The following is a 15078-nucleotide window of genomic DNA, read 5'->3' as shown; positions in this document are numbered from 1 at the left end:
CCTTACTCTATTAATGATATTGTTTTGAATTGGAGTCAAACAAGGGGCTGCCATTGATACTCTCCTACCTGCCAATGCTCTGAATTGCATCAGGAGTGTGGTTGATGGTTGGCTAATTGTTTTGACTGAGAATACTTCTGATTGAGAAGCGGGTAGGCAGGTAAATTGTTTTCATCAGAATGAGAAGGCTGGTTTGGCTGTGGTTCTGATTGAGAATGCCTCTAATTGAGAATGCTTCTGTTTTTGAAATGGGTAGGCAGGTTAATTGTTTTCATCAGAATGGGAAGGCTGGTTTAGTTGTTCTGGTTCTGCGATCTTCTGGAATGCAATTGGTCTGAATTGTATAGGTTGGCTGTGGCTCTGAATTGATCAGATATGTATACTATGCTGTTTTGTTGCTTTGATCTCAAATGAAAGGCTGATTTGTTTTGATCAGAAATGGGTTTTGTCTGCTGCTGTGTGAGATTTCCGTTGCTGTTGCTTCTTCCACTCTGTGAATTCTGCTTCTGTGATCAGCTTATTTTGGCTAGCAAAGCTTGTCAAGTGAGAATTCTGCTTCCATTTTGGTTGCTGATTTTTTTAACCTCTGGGTGTTTTGCTTCTGTTTTGTTGTCTTTTCCTCTTTTTCTCTTTGTTAGTTTCTCCCCAACTGGCGCTCGGTGCTTTTTAGCCCCAAGCTCCTCTTTATTGATGTAATCTTCATACCTTGTATGTTTCATCAATAAAGATTTTCTTTGCCGATCAAAAAATAATGAGTAGGCATATCCATATCCTCCCAAAGTTTCAGCTTACACTCTATCATAAAAAATTTGTAAAATGGGTATCACAATGCACATGGAAACAACAATCACAAATACAAGTATGATAAAACAAAGAAGAAGAAGAAGAACTCTGTGACCTTGATCTGGTAATGCTTGAGCTTTTGAGGTTTGTGATTGGTTACTTCATTGTTTTCGTCGTGGCCAGCTGATTCGTTGTGGAACCATTGGAGGTAGAGGCAAGACCGTCGATGGTCGTAACGGCCACGGAATCTATGGCGGCTCTCCAATCGGCGTCTTCGTCATCCTCGCTACTGCTGTTATTACTCCCACCACCATCGCCTATTCAGCCGCCAAAACCCGAATGCAGCCCACGGTGCAACGTCATTGTCATTTATTTTTGTTTTTTTATTTTTGGGTAAATAACAAATATATTCCTGAGGTTTGCTTAAAATATGAATTGCTCATTGTAGTTTGAAAAATTACAAATATCTCTCTGTTAGAATTTTTTATTTAACAGAATTAATTGAAAAAGTAAAATTTCTAACTGTTCACCTATACAATAATAAAATTATTTAAATTATTAATTGAAATAAAATTTTAACATTATTAAAAACTGTTAATTAACTTGATGATTTATTAATAAAATGATCTATTTGTTATGAAATTAAAAATTTTAGGAGGCATAATGTAATTTCTAGAACCACATGGGATAATTTGTAATTTAAATAAATCTTAGGAGATGTGTTTGTAATTTATCCTTTATTTTTTTATTCCCTTAATCCTAAAAATATGAGACTTTAATACTATATTCAACATCGGATAATAAATTATGGTTTTGGGTTCGCATTAACAAGTCTTGTTAAGATAAATTAAAGGGGATTTTTTTTAAGGTCCATGATATTAAGATTTATAATATAAAAAACATCTAATATTTTTTATAATATTTAATGTTTCTCAACATCGATTCAGAGAAAATTTGATCCAAATAATTTTTCTGGACTTTTTAGAAAAATTTTGATCCAAATAAAATTTTACACATCTCTGACACTAAATGTCTCTGGACACATCACAGAGAAAATTTCTCACCAAATCACTGCCCGAATTACACATCTCCGACACAAGATCGATCATTCGGTGACCAATGGACTCATCATTGAAACACGATAAGGAAGAGACGAGGAATTGATGGTGAAACCTGAAGAGGTCTAGGAGGAAAGGAGGTTGAGAGATGGCATGAGAGAGCTGAGAGAGAGCATATGAGACATGGATTGTTGGAGATCGATGGTTGGAGATGAGATTAGAGAGGCAGAGCAAGCAAATAGAACAACCTTCTAGGGTTTAGAGATTGAGAGAGGAATTTTATACATCACAAAGTAAATTTCTCTGGACATATCAAAGAGAAAATTTTACACGTTTCTGACACCAAATTTCTCTGGACACATCACAGAGAAAACACCATAAGATTACAGCTAAACACATACAAATATTGAGAGATAGAAAGAGAGAGACTAGGCTATGGCGGAAGCAGTGGCTATGGTGGAAGCAGTGGCTATGGCGGAAGTTCCACAATGAAGCAGCAATCTTTTTTATTTTTTCTCTACCATCAGTTTCTTTTGATTCAATTGGGAACCAATTTTCTCTGATTTGCTAACTCATTTCTCAATTTTTCGAGACAATTCAAAATCTTACCAAAAGTTTCTTGCACCTGATTAGTCAAATTTCTTCGTAGAAGAAACCCTAATCTCTCTCTCTCTCTAGACATACATACAAATGTGCAGTAGAAGCAAAATGAAGCAACATTTAGAAGACACAACAACGTCTTCATCATCGTCTGTTTCATAGAAGATCACACAACAATTTGTTATGGTTGAGTTGAATTTAGTAAAGACAGCGAGAGTTTGTAGTGAGAGAGAGAGAGAGAGAGAGAGAGAGAGGGAAAGAAATGAGATTTGATTTGAGAGACTCAAATTTCTTTGTGATATATGAGTGTGGGGTTGAGGGACCTTAGATATCATAAAATAATATTGTGGATCTCTTCCATTATTAAAAATGGGAGAGAGATCTTAGACCATTTTTTCCAAAATTAAATCATTTTAATTAATCTCATTATTATAGAAAATTAAAAATATTGTAAATGATGTATTGTTAGAGGCCAAACTACTCTTTCTTTAATTGCCTTTGTTTTTATATAATTTTCATAATGGAATTTTTTTAGGATAAACTACCAATAGGTCCTAATAATTGGACTTAATTCCTATCTATTTCTATTGAAAATAATTCCTAGTAAAATTGTCACTAAAAATATTATTTTATTAAATTTAATGACAAAAATACCTATTTTTATATCAAGTTTACTTAAATAATTTAGATTAAAAATAAATCAAAAGTTTAGAGTTTAAATTGACAAAATAAAAATATCAATGTTTATTTTATTACAAGGGTTAATCTATAATTTTTTTTTCTTTTGTAATCGTTTCTAATTTTTATGTATGTATAAATTGTTAAAATTAATTTCAAATTGAAATTAAAACATCGTAATATGAATTGAATTGTGAATACTATTTACCTAAAATCATACCTAAAATCAAACCAAAAAGAACATTAAAAAAAACAACGGAACACATAAATATTTTCGTTTGGAAGAGACCCATTTACAAACATTTTCCTTTTATTTTTTCTTGGGGCACTTTTTCATAATTTTTTTTTACCTACTTATATTCAATTTAGTCCACATTATTTTCTTATATTCCAATAAGTTTTACGAGTGGCATAATTATCAAAATACCCCAAATAATATTCACATTTATAATGTGAATGTTCCGTAATGTGAATGTTCACACCATCAATGTGAATGTTCACACTGTCAACGTGAACATTCACATTATAAAATATGAATGGTCACATCACTAAATTGCTAACCTTTCAAAAAATATTTGTAAGGATAGAAATGTCTATAAAATACTTTAAATATGAGAATTAGGATTTGATAGATAAAATATTTAAATAATAGGACTTATTAAAATACAAAAAAAATCTTATGAATTAATTAAGATTCACAAATATCCCTTATTTCTTATATTAGCCTTAGAATCTGTAGCACAAAAGGCCGAGTGACCGCCTTAGTTTAGGGCCGAATCACCAACTTTTTTTAGGGCCAACTATTCGTTGAGTGCTATAAATATCGGCCCAAATCCGATGGATTTTATATTTTGAAGGGCGGTTCGGGTAGCGGTGTTCAAGGCGTAAATTTGAAGCATTCTTCGACATCGTCGGCCTCTCCAGTATTGAACCCGAGCACTCGCCGAAACCCTAATTTTGTTTATTCAAAAAATATGTAGAACAACAACATGGGCAAGAAACAGCACAACAAAGATCGGATGTCATCACAAAGATGGATTGGGCCACTGAGTGGGGCGGCACCAAATCCAGTGTAACTCATTCTTCCTCTTCTCTCTCTCTCTCTCTCTCTCTCTATGTATATATATATATATATATATATATATCTGACCCTATGCTTGGATAATTGGTTTATATTAACCAATAAGATCCACTCTCTAACTCAATTGATGAAACAAATTAGCAGTTGAAATGTTGTTATTGTGTGGTGTGTGGTTTAGTGCTCTAGTTAGTAGCCATTTACACTGTGTAAAATCAAACCTTGTTGTTTGCAAGAACTGTCAACAAGTATATGTGTTTCTTTAAAAGTCGGGCATCAGGGCGGGCTCGTTCTGATTGCAAAAAGGAAACCAAAGTCACTTGCAGGCTAAGCCATGCAAGTTGTTCATTTTTGGGCCTTGGTTTAATAGAATAATTCGAATTATGTTGTTAAAAATTAGCCGTGTGGTTGATTGGCGTGTTAAAATTTGTTAACTCGCTTATTGATCAACAAGTTTATATGTATATGCAAAATTATGTTCCACTTACCAGAACAATTTTTCTTTAGCACCATCACCATTAATTGGATGATATTCAATTTTAGAAGGTGCTGTGGATTGAGGATTGGAGATTTTAAATAGGAACATTCTTCTACTGCATTCTGTGATTTGGAAATTCATGTTTTATGTTTATAAGCAACTTAGTGGTGTTTTGCTTGTTGTTTAAAAATATGTAGACCTCTTAATTGTATTATTTGTTTGTTTGTCTTGTGAAATTACGTGTTGAGCGTAGGAGGATTGTTCATGGCTCTATGCTTGGATCAATTGGTTTATATTAACTAATGAGATCCCTATTACAAATTGCAGTGCGGTTTGGTGCTCTAGTTAGCTGCGATTTACTTTTTTGTAGAATCATAGGTGGATGTCTTGAATGGATTTTTTTGATGCGTCTAATGGATTGTGAAGTTCAGGCTTAAGGTTTATGGTGGTTTGTGCTGGATGGTTTCTTAGCTTTTGTTATGTGTGCGTAGTTCATTGTTCTTGTTTTTGTTTGTGCTGCTTTAGGTTGATGATGTTTTTTAGTGCATGTTTGGGAACTTGGCATTTTTAGTTGCTTTTTGGCTTTTTAGTTTTTTTATGAGGTGAAAAAAGTTAATGTGTTTGTAACAGTTTTTTTTAGTTGAGTATAATTATGAGGTAAAAAGTGGTTGATTGATGTGTATGATGTGACCTTTTGCTCACGTGGTTGAATTTGTTACCCGATGGTTTTCCATCTCTATTTTTTGTTAATATTTACTTGTGGCTGTGAGTAATACTGCTCCATCTACCTATATCTCCTGGTTTGTTTGCAATACTTTAGTTTTTATTTATTTCAACGTCTCTCTGATCTAGCATGTATGTTAGGTTCTAATTGTGTTGTTTCTGAAATTTTCTGTATTGTGTATAATTCATGTAGTTTTAGGTGGTAAGTTTTGACATGTACTTATTTCTTAATCTTGTGTGCAGTAAGTTTCATTTTGGCAATTACAATTATTTTGTTTTGTATTTTTAGATCTTGTGTGGGGTAAATTGCATTTTGGCAATTACAATTATTTTGTTTATTTTTCTTTTTCTGTGGGAAATTTTTTAATTTTATTATGGATCAGTGCCTTTGGCCAGTTTCTAATGCTGAATAGAAGTATAAGGAAATACTATTCAACTGATTGTATTTTCATCATGATTGGTGATTGATTGCTAAAGGTTCCTTTTATCTGCTTAGATTGCCCGATGAATTATTGTGTAGTAATTATATCACCACTTTGCCCATCCTTCCATGCATTAAATGTTTTTGTTGTTTTGGTTCCTAATAAATGTAATTATCTAACCCTAGAGTTTATGCACCAGTGGATGCATATGACCCTATGCTTGGACAATTGGTTTATATTAACCAATAAGATCCATAATATGACTCAATCGTTGAAACTAATTAGCTGTTGAAATGTTGTTGTTGTTGTGTGGAGGTTTGGCGCTCTAGTTAGTAGCGATTTACATTATGTAAAATCAAAGTTAAGTATATGCGTTTCTTTTAAAAGTCGAGCATCAAGCCGGGCTGGTCCTGATTGCAAAAGGGAAACCAAGTTCACTTGCAGGCTAAGCCCAATGAGCTGTTTATTTTTGGTCATTGGTTTTATTTATTTTTTTGATAAATAAGCAAGCGAATTTGATTAAAAAAGCATCAAGATGATGCAAAGAATAACAAAAATCCCAACAAAGGGAAACACTCTCTAACCAATAACCTCATCCAAAAATTCTAAAAAACAAAACATATCCGGATCAATCTTTAATTCTAACCAACTATACAAAACAAAAAGTAAATGACTCTCAAGCCAACTAACACTACGCTGAATCTCTTGAAACGTGCGTCTATTATGTTCTAACCACACTAACCACATCAAACAAAAAGGAACCGAATATCACACACGTCGTCGACGACGCCCAACCCGAGGCCCACGCCAGCTCCACAACATATCCACCACCCTCCGTGGCTGAACCCATACAATCTCAAAAAGAGAGTAAACAAAACCCCATAGACAGAATGTAACAACCAAAAAATTTAAGTTGTCTCTTAAATTTTATATTCGTATTATTTAATTGTAAATGAGAAAAACCTTAAATGTTTAATTAAATATTTCGTAAGAGTAAAATAAAATAAAGTGTAATTTATTTACATTAGGGTCATTGTATAGAAAAGGAAAAGAAAAGAAAAACTAGTAATGCAATTACTTAAACTTATCCATTTTAGGGATAAGCTTCAATTTAGAGCATAATGATGGCAAGGCCACATGGTGTGGCTACGTGTCACAAAACTTGCTGAGCAAGTAGTACTCCCTAGTATAAAAGGAGGAGGGGTGCTCTGAAGAGAACAAGGGAAACAAACTAAGAAAGGGAAAAAAAATACTGGAAATCAAGGTCTTTGATAGTGGAAAGAAAGAGTGAGGTATTAATTTTAAGGTGAGTTATATTATACCTTGAGTTACCATTATAGGTTTTACGTATGTTTTGAGTTACCATAGTTTATTTTATGTAAATTGTGTTTTATAATGTTTTATAAATTATATTAGCATATTTAATTTATGAACCTTATTTTATATAATAAGAAAAATCTATGGATATAACTGTTTATTAAAATGTGTTTTGAGTAATTATTTTATAAGTACCACCACAAAGGTCCCATGCCTTGAGGGACTTAAATAATCATTGGCCCTTTAATTGGTCACTTTGTGACTCTCTGTTTGTCATGGATTCACTGACACTATGATTTCTGATGTGGAGCAAAGTGCTGTACAGAGCTAAGTGCTACGCTATTGTGGGAGCCACCTCTAGAGTTTGTACGATCCACCTCTTAAGTCCATACATCTATTCTGTTCTCTATCGTGGTTATGATTCCTAGTGTGGAGCAAAGTACTGTATGAAGCTAAGTGTTACACTATGGTGGGAGCCACCTCTTAAGTCCATACATCTGTTCAGTTTCGTTCTGTACCGTGGTTATGATTATTTTGTTTATATGATTTATGTATTATATGTCAACTGATCTTTGTATTATATACTTTGTATTTTAATATCAAGTTTTGTTTAGCCAATAATTATCCATGGTGAATTTATGCATTTATGCTCTTAGTATAATATTTCTTATTCTGCCATGTGCTTATAGTTGTTTACCAATTTTCAAGAAACAATGCAATTCATAAATAGCTTTTGGAGAGTCTTAGACGCGGGGCTACGGAATAGACACACACAACACTTTTATGGTATTTTTATATGTAAATATCAACCTTTTGGTCAATAAATTTTGTTATAAAAATAGAAGCTCCGATGATTATTTTGGTACCCTCACTTAAATATTTTTCCGCACACGTTTAGTAATTTGTTTAAAAAGTGGCCGGAGGTAACTTCAGTTACTGGCCATCACAATACTTAACCCTTGGGTACGGGGAGCGGGTCGTGACACGGAACGCCACGAAATAATGTAAGAACAAATGATCGACAAACTCTACAGCTGCACAACACATACAAAAGCGATTCACAAGAATATGACCATGACGCATCAAGTTATCAAGTGTAAGATTTCGACCCAAAACCGCCATCCACATAAAGAAAGCCACCTTAGATGGAACCTGTGGCACCCAAACACTCCTCCAAGGAACATCCTGTCTCACCTCCCCCACCATGCTCCAACAGAATGATGAGACTGAAAAACACCCCTTAGCCCTAATAGGTCATCCCAAAACATCCTCCCCTACCCCAGTCACACCTAAACCATATAAGTAAGCCCATAACTCTAACAATTGATCAACCTCCCAATCATGAACCTATCGCCGTAACTGAATATCCCAAACCACCCTCTTCCTTCCTCTCAAATATGATGCCTGTAGACACCCCATTTTTGACCGTCCTCAAGACTTGGACGTCATCGTTTGAACACTCGATGATCATCTATGTTCGTGTTCGTTTGAGTTCTCGGAGGTCTCGGCTACGCGCCTTGCCTCAAGATCTCTCAACTTGATTGTTTTGTGCTTGGTTGTGGACCAAACACTTGTGTTTTTGCTTCTAAGGGAAGAAAGTGGCTTGTTGGCCATCCCTACACCCTACCGGCCAAGGCTTGAAGCCATCGGCCCCTCTTTCTTTCCATCGGCCAAGAGTGTTGGCCGATCGGCACTATATTTAGTCGGTCAGCCATTGTGTTGGTCGATCGGCCTTTTTTGCTGGCCGAACCTTGTTCATTTGCTTTATGCAGATATTTTGTGCCAGCTGGCACAGTTGGCACCCACAATTAACCTCCTCCATACACGTGTATGGAGGGATTTATCTCTTGTTTAGCTTCTCTTAGAAGCTTTAGAATTTCAGCGTCTACAAAGAGGGAGCTCCTCCTCCCTCCTCAGGGGTTCAAAAAATTGGTTCTTGAGAGGATAGATATAGTGTTATATCTATTCTTCTTGTTTTAGCTTTGTTTTGTGTCCAAAAGGGTGTTTTGTTCTTACTAATGTACACAAACACACACTAAAACACCATCCTTGGTTGTTGAGGTACTAGGAGGTTGATTTCAGTGTTCTTGGGTTGGTTTAAACTCAGGAAACCTGCTGGAGCTTTGTTCCTGAAGAGGTTCTACAAGGGTGAGCTTCTTACCTTTAGATGCCCCTTTCTTGCTTAAGCTTTTAGCCTATCTTGCATCTGTTTTTAAGCTTAACTTATAACTAATAAAAGTTCTATTTTTAAGTGCTTAAAATAGTTGTTTAAGATCACTTTGGTGTTTGGGGTTGTTCACCCCCTCTTAGGCCTTGTTTGGCCTCATTTTTGTGCCCTTCTTGTGAGCTTCGGGACCACCTTGTATTGGCCTTCTCACCACTGAAATCCAGAGGGATTTCAGTGGTGGGGATGGTGTTTTGAGGTCCTAAGAAGGAAAAAGCCATCCCCTCTCCTTGTTGTCTTCAATACTTGCCATATTTGCCTCATATGTGAGCACCTTTGTTAAGTTCATGTTGGCCATGCCTTGGCTGGTATTTGGTGTTATTTTGCCATGATTTACCTCTGTCCAAAGTTGGTTTAGTGGTCTCTTGCATGCACCATATACTTGTCTTGTAATCCCTTGATTTGCCTTAACATGCATCATGTTGTAACATGTCTTTCTAGCATGATTTTAGCTCGACTTCAAGAAGCTTTTATCCATGTTTTGGTATGCTTGAGGTCTAATTTTGGTTGTCTTGGTCATCCATGACTTGCTTTGTATAGCTACCATGCAATCTAGCTTGTAGGCTTTGAATGTTGTATCCTCTAGCATGCTCTACTTGGATCATTTAAGTGGTTTGGCATCACTTGTAATGTTATTTCAGTTCATATAGTATGCTTGAATACATGCATTTATCACTCATTTGATGCTTTAAAGGGTTCGTGTTTTGTGCCTCATGAATGTGTCATTGCGTATGCCACCATGCTTAGGCCTTTGGGGTGCCATCTAAGCTGGTTTTTGGGCTCATTTTGACATGCCATAACTCTGTTTTTGGTTGCTTAAATCATGCCATGTTTGGTTGTATTAGGTGTAGTGTAACACCTCTTTGGTGGCCTTGCATGCCTCATGATTTTCCCCCTTTGTATTAGCTTGTTTTGACTTTGGTCATTGCATGTTTTAGGGTTACTTTGCCATGCTTTAGGACTGTTTTGGGTCATGCTTGTCATATCCCCTTTGTTTTGTGTAGCTTTGGTTCAAGTCCCTACACTAGCCTTAAGCTTTAAGCCTTCTTGCATGCTACACTTGTTTGGTTTAGTTGATTTGGCATCACTCTTAACCTCATTTCAGAGCATGTAATGTTGCTACATTTGCATGCTTTTCATTCTTTTTAAGTGCTCTTGAAAGTTGCTCTTTTATGCCTAGGTGTTAGGCAATCAAATGTGCATGTTTGTATATGTACTTCATGCTTTTGTTTCATCATTTTTGGCCACTGATTTGGACCTATTCGTGAGTCGTCCATTTTGGTTTAAGACCATCCTCGCATGTTGTTGCATGCTTGCTCTGTATGTTGTCACATGCTCATTGCATATTTGGTAAATTGCATGTTGTAGCATGCTAGTTTAATTGTACATTGTTGTGTACTTGGTCCATGACATGTCATTGCATGCTTAAGTTGTAATGCATTTGGCATGCATTCTCTTTTTTTAATTTGCTCAACACATTGTTACATGTTTGCCTCACATGTTGTTATATGCTTGAATGTTATTACATGTCTTGCATATTTGCATGCTTAAGTCACATTTTGCATGCTTGTTAAGTTACATGCTTGTTTGCATGCTTGTCTTTGCATATTGTTATATGCTAATTGCCTTGTATAGCATTGTTGCTTGCATACTCATGTTGCATTAGTTTGCTTGCATGCTTAGGTTGCATAGCATTGTGCATGCATCCCTTGCCTCTTGATCAACCATGATAGAGGTTAGGGGCCCCTTTATTTGTTTTGTGTGCATTTCATTTGATATTAAAGTTGCACACTTGGCTTCTTTGACCATCATGCATTGAAATACGTGATTGATGGTCCGAGGGTCGAAGACTATACTCCCTTGAGCTCATGACATGATAGGGAGAGTGGTCGTGCAAACATTATATTGTAAATACATTGCCATGCTCCGTTTGTCCTCTGCTGCAGCAAAACAGCATTCTGCAGGAATAGATGGTCGACCGACCATGTTCAATGCCGATCGGCTAAGTATGTTTGGCTGAGAGCCTTATAATTGGTCGATGGAACCATTCCCTTGGTCGACGGCCCTATCTCTTGGCCGATGGACTCTCAGCATGTCCCCAAGGTGATTAAGAGGTGTCACAGAAGTTGGCACAGTTTTTAGAGGTGCAGAGCAATGCAAACAGAGGCAACATGTGGCATAGCAACGGATTTCTAAGCGAAACCGACCGAGCATGCATTTGTCCCTCTTCTCGAGGCCTCTTTACTGTTTTTGTAGCTTAATTAATTTGGTTAATTAGTTAAGTGTTTTGTAATAATTAATTAGTTAGTTAATTAGTTAATTTGTATTATTCTTTCGGTCTCTCCTTCGAGAGAGCCAATTGTTGTAATAAGCGTGCGTGTGTGTGATGCATGTCTTCCAAACCTCCATTTCTTTCTCCCTTTTACTTAACCGCTTACGATGGTTAGTTTTAGGGCATATTTTAGTTACCATCCTTATGCTATGCATGTTTGCATCATTCATCTGTATTGCATGCACCGGGCTCGGCGCATCATACTAACTGCATCGTATTTCAATTCCAACTTGAATACGTGTATCAATTGTTGCATCTCATATGTCATTTTAGATTAGCCAAGCCTATTCTAGTTGCACTTTGCATGCGATGCATTAGCCATCTTAACATAGCTAGGATCATGCATTGATTTCTAACTAGCTATTGTTTTGGCTCAGAGTACTAGGTAAGCTTTTATGCTTTAGCATCTTGCATGAGTGTAAGTGTTGTCATGATAACATGCTTACCATGAGGCTAATTGCTTATATGATATAACTGTCTGAATGCCTGTGGGTGAAGGTTGGATTGCTTGAATTAGAACAATTCATTGAAATCCGTGTTTTAGCCTACTTGCGAGTAGTAAACTTCAAACCATTTTCCAAACAAACGGGTATGCGATGCTTTGTTCCAAATTAGACGATCTAGTCTATACTTGTGTGTTGTGCGCATCACATAGTAATTCTAGTTAATTAACTGGAATAAGAACACATATGTTTTTAAAACAAAATATCATGCTTAGTACAGGCCGATCTTCGAATCGGTCGAACGGGGGTGCTCATAGATGACCTTCCCCAATCGTACCCAAGTTCCCGAGCCGAGGCAACTTTGGTGATGACGGACACATGGCCTTAGGCAACGAGTCAGGGTTTCCTAAATTCCCCCAAAATAAATATTTAGGTGGCGACTTTGTATCTAGCAAAGCAGTCCATGTTTGGCACTTCTTTCTTAAAAATCTGTTTTCCAAAAACGATTTGCCGGATTTGGACTCTTTGGTGATTTATCAGTCTTGCATTGCACTTTGCAAGATCAAATTAAGAACCGTGACAAATGAGTTTGAACTGTGGCAGCATAAGCCTCGAGGGCACGTCCACAGTTTCTGGCAACTCTGCTGGGGAGTTTAGAGAACTTGACTCAAACTCATGATATCTTTTTTTGATTACACTTATGTGTTTCGTTGCATTGCATGTGTATTGGTGCGCCTAGGACACCGTGTTTGCCATATGCTATTCCTGAACGATTTTTCGGAGGTGTGCTTTGAGAAGCGTGCCATAAGGCTGACCGATTGCGGGCTCTGCCACGACGGGAACACAAACCTCGATTTTATCGGAGCACCCTTTTTTCGACCATTCGACCTAGTGCATATTCGGAATCCATAGTGACCATTCCAATCTAGGACAGGTTGCTTACCCGATTATAGGTTGTTTGAAGCCGCTGTATGCGTAGTGAAACCTTAGTTCTTGACGAAACTAGGACATAATTTGCTTGTTATGTGCTTTTTAGAGTTGTATCTTTACAAGGAACGCATATATCAGCTTGCAAGTCTGGGCATCAGGCCTGCGGGCATCAGTGTTAGTGTTTTGAGAATCAGTTATATCCGCGGGTATCAGATTCAAGTTTGGGGCAGTGATTTTGAGGAACAGTGATTAGTAGTAGAGTACAGTTATTCAGCTATGCCTATGTCAGTTCTGATGAAATTGGGCTGAAATGCTGCTTGTCTTCTCTTTTAGCTCAGAGATTTAGTTCAGAATAGCTGGTGTTCTCCTTTGTTGAGACAAGGCAGACGTTTGATCCGTCAGTCACCGGTCACATCACCTCCGTTCAGTTCAGCGGACCTATGATGACGCAAAATTCAAAGGAAATTGTGGTTATGGCAGCCGCGTTAAACCAAGGAATCATCTTGCAAGGCGGGACCGACGTCGAAGTACCACATCTGCCCAGGTCACCCACTGCACATCCGATTTGGGAACCCCAACTCTTCCAAGCTCGTGAGCCCACCACCTTTGAGCTGACGGGAATGATCGGAGATCTTCAGAGATCTGTGGCTGACCTAGCCTATGGGATGTCGGCTTCACCACCAACCACATTATATGCCGGGAACTTCGTGCCGGAGGAGCCTCCGTTACTGGGGCGAATTGTAATTGAGCTCAGCTAACCTGAAGCTGTCTCAAGCTCCGGCAATGACATGTCAACAACAACAAGGCTCCACTCTGATCAAACAACCCAAACTGTCCACCAAGCTGAGACTAGTGGAAAGGACAAGATGAAGGAAGACACCGATCCCTATGAACAACTTCTGTGGGCTGTTGAGGCTTTGAAAGCCGCAGGACTGAATAAACAGTAGGTGCTCGCTGTTTTTGTAAAAACTGTGGATGATATTTTTCCCACTCAGACCGAGAGCAGTTCAAGCCAAAGGAAAAATCGAGATAGGGACCGTTGTACCAGAATCGTTCCTCCTAACCCTAATCCTGCACCAGGAAAAGATCAGAGAGCCAAGGCAGCACCTGCCGATTCTTTTGCCAGTGCATCTGGCAAAGGTCCACAGACTTCGAAGTATCTGCCCCGAGGGCGCAGGGTCTTTCATGCCCTTTACATGCCTTTGTCCAAGGCTCTTCGAATCCTCACTGAAAAAGGTCATCTCAAGCCTCTTGAGCCTCGGCCTCTCCCGAGTAATCTCCCTCTCTCACATGATGCTACTTAGTACTGCGCGTACCATCAACAGACTGGTCACACCACTGACAACTGTTTTCGACTTCGCCATGAAATACAGGATCTGATTGACAACGAGGTCATCCTCCCATCGTGTTCAGCAAAGTCTGTCACCACTGAGTTGGTGGACTTCGAGGATAGTATTAGTATGTGATCAGGGGTAGGTCCACCTGTGGGCGGCGCTCAATTTATTTCAGATGTGGTGTTTGGCACGCACTATTTTGAGCATTTGCGAATGCCAATTTTTGTACTTTCTGACTTGGGTGTTGAGTCAGTTCTGTGGTTTTGTTTTGAGTCTGTCTCTTTGTTTCGAGTTAGTCTTTTTGCTTAAAGGTCTGTCTTGTTGTATTGAGTCAGTCCTGTTGTATAGGAGTCGGGTGATCCCGGGATTGTTACCTCGGACATCATTGTCTTATTTTGTGATTGTCTTTTCCCTTTCTTTTGAGTCTGCTTCTGCCGTGGAGCCAGTTACACCAGAAAATCTGAATGAAACAACGGTGGTTTTCACGCTTTTGTGTTTGTTGCTATCTTGAACCTGTTGTGCCAGCAAATTTGAATGAAACGGCAGTGCATTTTACTTGCTCTTCTGTACCTTGAAATCATTGCATTAACCTAAGCTTTTTTTTCAAAACTTTTTGAACACTGCGGTGAAAACAAAGAGGAAGGAATTCCTTTGGTTTTGCAAAATTTGATTAATTGA

The 15078-nt window shown here is 37.7% G+C and overlaps 1 long non-coding RNA gene across 1 annotated transcript in view; it reads left to right on the top strand.

Annotated features, from left to right (window-relative positions):
- The first annotated feature begins 4032 nt into the window (after positions 1-4032).
- LOC114319049 (uncharacterized) overlaps positions 4033-15078 on the top strand; it is a 61385-nt gene continuing 50339 nt past the window's right edge. Inside the window, exon 1 of the long non-coding RNA XR_014334323.1 lies at positions 4033-4191. This is a non-coding gene — a long non-coding RNA (uncharacterized LOC114319049). The remainder of the gene's footprint in view (positions 4192-15078) is intronic.

Source organism: Camellia sinensis, chromosome 1, assembly GCF_055761805.1.
Source record: "Camellia sinensis isolate YWXY chromosome 1, ASM5576180v1, whole genome shotgun sequence".
NCBI lineage: Eukaryota > Viridiplantae > Streptophyta > Magnoliopsida > Ericales > Theaceae > Camellia > Camellia sinensis.
Note: the sequence above shows the minus strand (reverse complement) of the source record. Positions and strands in the feature narration are given on the sequence as shown.